The sequence below is a fragment of the Chrysochloris asiatica genome, unplaced genomic scaffold (genome assembly GCF_000296735.1).
Source record: "Chrysochloris asiatica unplaced genomic scaffold, ChrAsi1.0 scaffold00493, whole genome shotgun sequence".
Classification (NCBI taxonomy): domain Eukaryota; kingdom Metazoa; phylum Chordata; class Mammalia; order Afrosoricida; family Chrysochloridae; genus Chrysochloris; species Chrysochloris asiatica.
In genome coordinates, this window is record NW_006409011.1 from 224,383 (window position 1) to 231,203 (window position 6,821).

Below are 6,821 nucleotides of genomic sequence, written 5' to 3' on the forward strand. Positions count from 1 at the left end.
CAGCTGTTCAACAGGAGAAAGATGTGGCTTTGTGCTCCCGTAAAGATTGATAGCCTAGAAAACTCTGTACAGAGTCGCTATGAGTTGGAACCAACTCCACAGTACATAACAACAACAATAGTCTATTAAGGTTTCCCTGAATTTAAGACAATCTATTGTATCCTGCAATCTACTCAACCTTCTCACTACCTGGATCTCTGTTCCTATATTTTTCCCTTCTTTGACATTGCTAATACTTTGATCTTTGGTTGGCCTCACAGGTCCTCTGAATTCATTGCTGCCATTTTGTTCCATTCTGGAGTTCCTGGTTTTGTTGCCACATCTGACAATCTCTAGTTGTTGTCTGTTCTTGCTGGTTTTCATTCTAAAGAACTCCCTTTAGGATGTTTTGAGGCGCTGAATTGGCTTTGACAAAATCTTTCAGCTTCTGTTTATCCTGAAATGTTTGATTGCACCATCTTATTTGATTGACAGTTTTGCTGGATAGACAATGCTTTGTTGGCAGTTCTTTTCTTTTAGGTCTTTATATATGTCTCCCCATTGGCTTCTTGCCTGCATGATTTCTGCTGAGAAGTCAGAGCTTCATCTGATTTGCTTGCCTTTGTAGGTAACACTTCTCTTTTCCCTGGCTGCTTTTAGGAGTCTCTCTTTTACTTTGATTTTGGAAAGCTTGATTATGATATGTCTCGGTGATTTTCTTTTGGGTGTCTATCCTTCCTGTGTTCCTTTCAGCATCTTGAATGTTTATCTTCTCACCCTTCAACGAAAATTTTCTTCCTAAAGCTCTTCAACTCTCAGGTCTGTGGACATCTGTGAATCTTCCTGTTATTAAATGCCAATAATTCTTAAGTTATTCCTCTTCGTGTTATCCAGCTTGAGTCTTGGACTCTCTTCAGGTTTTTTAAACACTTTTTTTCCATTTGCTCTTCTCTCTTAACACTATTGGGAAATTTGTCTTCAAGCTCAATGGTTCTGGATTCCATCTCTTCCATTGTACTCCTTTGCCCTTTCAGTGTATTGTCCATTTCTGATATTTTGTTATTAATCATTTGGACTTCATTTTGCAGGTTTTGGATTGTTTCCAATATCATATCTATCTTGTTTGATTGCTCTTGTAGCATTTTCCTGACTTCTTCCTTATTTTCCACCACTCCTTTTTGGAAGATTTGAATTTGTTTCAATATCATTTTCTGAATTCCTTCTCAGGTAGATCGGAGCCTGCTCTTCTACTGGAAAGGCTGTGTCTGTTTCCAGTTCATTTGTCTCAGTTAATATTTTCTGTTTTGGGACATGTATTGGGATCTTTAATTGTGTTTTCATGGACATTTTCAGCAGTTATGTGAAGTTTTAATGCTTCAATGCATGTACATTGCTTGGTTGTTTAGCTTACTAATCATCTCCTGGTGGATATGATCTATTGATAGGCTTCCCTTTTCATATATAATACCTTGAAGCTGGTTTTGGCTCTTGTGCAGATGATGGGGTATTACAGGGTATGCTTGTAGCTTGGCTATATGAACACAGTTGCTGTCTCTTCTTGGGTAAGGTAGAAGGAGAAAACTCCAACACCCAGGAAAAGAGGTAAACCAAGAGGACCAAAGACAGAAACAATATAGAAGCTGAGACAGAAACCACCAATGAAAAACAAAAATAAAACTGTGATTGTTGACTGGTCTTTGCTGTGCAGGCAGGATAAAGGTTCCTACCCAGGTCAACTTTGGGGCTGGGTTCGAGTTTGAGTCATAAGAAACAGTTTGCAGGTTTCCTCTCTGTGCCATTGGAAAATTGTGGGTGCAATGCTAGACAATTTTGAGGATGTGCTCTTGTCTGCCTTAAGGCATCTAGGCTGTGGAGTGAGGGTGCGATCAGAGTGAGGAGTAAACATACATGAAAAATGGAAATTGAAAGATGAAAAATCAGTCACACCTTTCCCTCTAGACATTCAGGTCCGTGGCTTCCATTGCTGGGTCACTGCCTCCGCTTGGCTTCAGCTCTGCCCTCAATAATTGTGTCCTTTTATGTTGGGGTTTTACAGATTGTTCACATGGTTTGTCTGTCAGGACAACCCTGCTTTTTTTTTTTTTCTGGTAGGCAGAAGTAAAGGGTCCCTCACAAGTTAAATTTAGGGCTGGGACCTAGAGTTTGTTGTCATAACCAACCACCAAAAAATCTGGCTGTGGGACCAATGGAGGTCTTCCTCTCTATTCCATGGGAAAGCTGTGGGCTCAACACTGGACTCTTTTGGGGTGCACGCCTACCCATTGAAGGCATCTAGGATGGACAGATAAGGCACTACAGAGAAGAGGAGGAAGAAATGTGTAGAATCCCCCCATACCTGCTTTTGAAAAAGGTTCCTGTGCTGGGTTTTAGCACTGGTCAGGCTGTTGACCCGCCCTCTGAACTGAACCCAGGCAGGGTGACCACAGAGGGAGTCCTGTGTCTGGATTGATTCTTAAATCATGAGATTTTCCTTTATACAGTGATTTTCCCATGGGTGGGTGTGAGAAACTGATGCCCTGCACCTTATGCTTGATCCAGAGCTCTATGCTGTTCAGTCAAAGCAGCTTCTCTGGGTTTTCAGACCCTCCCCCATGGAGCCTGTCCTACCTGACTCTGCCTGTAATGCTACCAAAACTGGAAGTCATGAATTTGTTTTAATTTTATTCAACTTCAGCCTGAACTTGCCTGTGGCCTTATTTTGGCTGGTGATACAGAGCTTTGCCATCGTCTCTTTCAATAGATGTAGTAAATTTGTTTTCTGTGTGTTCCATCTCGTGAGGTCCAGCATCCAGCTGATATGAAGTGAGGTGAGATGCACAAGAACACCCAAACTTGTAGATAGTACCTGATTAGAATATGATAAAAAAAAGTTTGATAAAGAAACCAAGTATAAATTGCTAAAATTTGATGAACTTGATCTATACGTATGGATGTAGTAACTCAAAATATCAATTGAGAAGGAGGGAGTCTTCACATCAAGTATTAATCCTATCCATTCTGTATACAGGGTTGACAGAGACAGGTAATTTAGTAGACATTGGTTACCTAAAATGTGTGTGTGTGGAGATGGTTGTAAAGACATGAAGTGACTTGTTTATATGTTTTCAAGAAGGAGTTTGGTTTCAGAGTGTGTGGAGAAGGTAGATTCATTACCGAATAGTTTTCTTCTTGTCTAGATGGGTCTAGTGTAAGGTGATGGGGATAAGATTCTTATGATTCAATAGTGAGTACTTGTTATCATGACCAGTTGTGACTGTCACAACTGTAAAGGTAGAAAGTGTATAAGAAAAAGGGGGAAGGAGTTAATATTACAGTCAAGGAACAGAGGGACCTAAGACCATCAAGGGAGAAAAGCATGAGTGGAATGTGGAATCCTACTCAATGAAGCAGCCACACAAGAGATGGAGGCAGCTGAGTACTCTAGACTCATGGAAAGAGAAAGATTGAGTTCTGGCAGCCAGGAGGCAGGCTTGCAGAATATGCCCTTTGGTTTTTTAAATGATTATATATTCTTGAGTGTACACCACAAAAGCAAACAAACAACTAAAAAACCAGGGAATAGAAGCAAATACTGTTGAATAATGGTACATGGAGGAGAATGTAATCATTGCAATGAAATGATGAGTGTAAAACCAATGTTCTCCAATGTACATGATCACTCGATTCACAATCAAAACTTAGAAAAAAAAATGAAGTTGCTTGGAAAAAATCAGTCCAATGGACTAACGGCCCATGTGAATATCAATCTCCATGACACTGAGACCAGGAGAACTAGATGTTGTCTGTCTACCCCTCTCAACTTCTCTGAAAGGGATTACATTAGAAGATCCTTCATAGAGTGGTAGGAATTAGACACAAAACTCAAATATCAAAAAAAAAAAAAAAAAAAAAAGAGCAGGTTTACTGCTCAGATAGAAACTGGTGGAACCCAAGACTATTGCTCTTGATTACCCTTCAGGCTGGGAACTGAACTCATCACTCTGGCTAAAATCATTGAAAGACATATATAGTAGACAACATTAGTGAAGTATTCACACCATAGTATGGTCAACTGTTCAAGATCAAATGAGCAGCATGTACCTGAGGACAGAATTCAAAATGGCAGGGAAACGAAGAGGAACAGAAACAAGAACAGAGAAGAAATGGAAAATATCATGCTTCTGTGAGGAGATTGCAATAGGGATGAACTAATGCTAATGATCTGTTTTAAACATCACTCAATTCACAATAAAAATGTTATTTAAAGAAATAATGATGACTGAATACTTGGGAAATAATCTCTTTAATGAATGAAGGTGAAACAACTGGATTTCCAGATGTAAAAATATAAATCTGTATTTCTCCTTTATACCATATACAAGAATTAACTCAAAGTTAACCAAAAATCCAAATGTAAGAACAGAAAACATGATACTCCTAAAAGAACACCTACAGGTAAAACATCAGGATTTAATATATAACAATAAATTCTTAGATGTGACACCAAAATATGTAATTATTTAAACATGCAATAAATAATAGACTTCATCCAAATGAAAAACTTATGAGCATCAAAATATTATAACAAAAGTGACAAACTAGAGAATGGAAGAAAATATGAAGGAGTCATATATCTGTCAAGAGCTTAATATTAACAACATATGAAAAATTCTCACATTTCAAAAACAAAAATTGTTTTCTTCTTTTTGTCTTTGTGTTTTCATTTCCCCCACACATACTGGAAGGGAAATAATGTATGTTAATTTTCTCATTAGGACAAACCATTTGGAACATTCCTGAAATTAAAAAAAAAGGAAAGAGAAAATGGGGAGTGAGAACGAAATGCAATGAGAGCAAAAGCAAACACAGGTCCCCTTAAAATACAAACAACACTATTAAAAAACAGTCAAATAACTTTAATAAACATTTGTCCAAATGATCAATCAATCAATAAAATTATGTTCTGCCTCATTAATCATTAGGAAAGGCCAATCAAAACTCCAGTGTGATACTTCTTTATGCACATGGGATGTCTATTATAAAAACAGACACTAATAAGTGTTGGTTTGGTAATGGTTACTCTCATGTATTGCTGAAGGAAATGTAAAATGGTGAAGGCCCCAAGGACAGCATTTGTGTGGCTTCACAAAGTGAAATATAGAATTAATATGTGATCAGAAATTCCATGTAAGAGTGAATGTCACACATAATTGAAACCAGGGAATCAAACAGATGCATCCATGTCCATTATACCATTAGTCACAATATTGTATAATATTATTTATATCCAAACACCATAATAGACAAATGCATAGAGATAGAGGGTACTCTCGAAATTACCAGGAGATTGCAATGGTAGATTGGGAAATGGATGAAAAGTTTTGGTTTCAGGTGAAAAAAAAAAAAAAAAAAAAACAATTTAGAAAGAAATAGAGGTGATGTCTGCATAGCATTGTGAGTGTGTTTAATGTCATTAGATTGTAAATTTGAAAACAGTTAAAATGTCAAATTACGTGCTTGCATTTTTTCATAAAAAAAAAATCACTGCTGTTAGGAGTGACAAGCAGCTCACAGTGGCCTGATGCATAAGAGATCACAACACTGTCCTGAACTGTGGCATGCTCCCTGTAGTCGTTATGTTTGAGTCCAGTGTTTCAGCCACTGTATCAATACATCTCACTGAGAGCATTACAGCAAACAATCTGGAAAATTAAATTGTATGAAAAAGATGTAGACTCAGGTTTGCAGGAAGACTCTAACAATATGCAATATGCCGATGATGCAACATTGCTTGCTGAAAGGGAAGATTTAAAATACTTATAGATGAAAATTAAAGACTACAGCCTTCAGAGTAGCTTGTACCTTAATCTAAGGAAAAATTCTTGCAGCAGGACTTAAAATACATCTTGATAAAAATGAAAGAACATAGCCTTCAATATGGGCTGCACCTCAAAGTAAAGCAAACAAAACTCCTCAGCACTGGACCAATACAAAACATCATGTGAAATGTACAGAAGTTGTAAAGTGTCAAAGACTTCATTTTACTTAGATGTACAATCATCACTCATGGAAGCAGCAGTCTAGAAATCAGAGGACATATTTCATTAGACAATTTTGTTGCACAAGATTGTTTAAAGTGTTCAAGAGCACAGATATCAGTTTGTTGAATGAGGTGTGGCTATCTCAAGCCATGGTATTGTTAATTTCCTCATATTCATGTGAAAGTTAATGAATAAGGCAGACCAGACAAGAATTGATACATTTGATTATGGTGCTGAAGAAAAATGTTAAAAATACAATGGACTGCCAGAAGAACACACAAATCTGACTTGTTGGAAGTGAATGCAGAATGCTTCTTAAAGGCCAAGAAGGTGAGATTTTGTCTCTCATAATTCAGACATGTTGTCAGTAAGGATCAATCACTGGAGAAGGATATCATGCTTAGTAAAGTGGAGGTCAGCCTGAAACAAGAATATCCCCAACATGATGGATTAACACAGTATCAGCGTCAGTGGACTGAAATGTAACAACAGTTGTCAGGATGACACAGGACCAGAAGTGTTTTCTTAGGCCATGTGTAATGTCACTATGAGATAGAAATAATTGGATGGCACTTAACAACAACAAACACATTCAAACATCTTCCTGGTTTTCTCTGATTTCAGCCAAGATCTATCAAACTTTGGCAATGATATCCCCTATGTCATATCTTCTTCTGAATCGAGTTTGAAGATTTGGTATTGCCTGTGGATGTACAACAACTTTGTTTAGCATACACACAAATATGGATCTCTTCTAGTCATCTGGACAGGTAACTCTGCCCCAAATTTCTTGGCATAGAT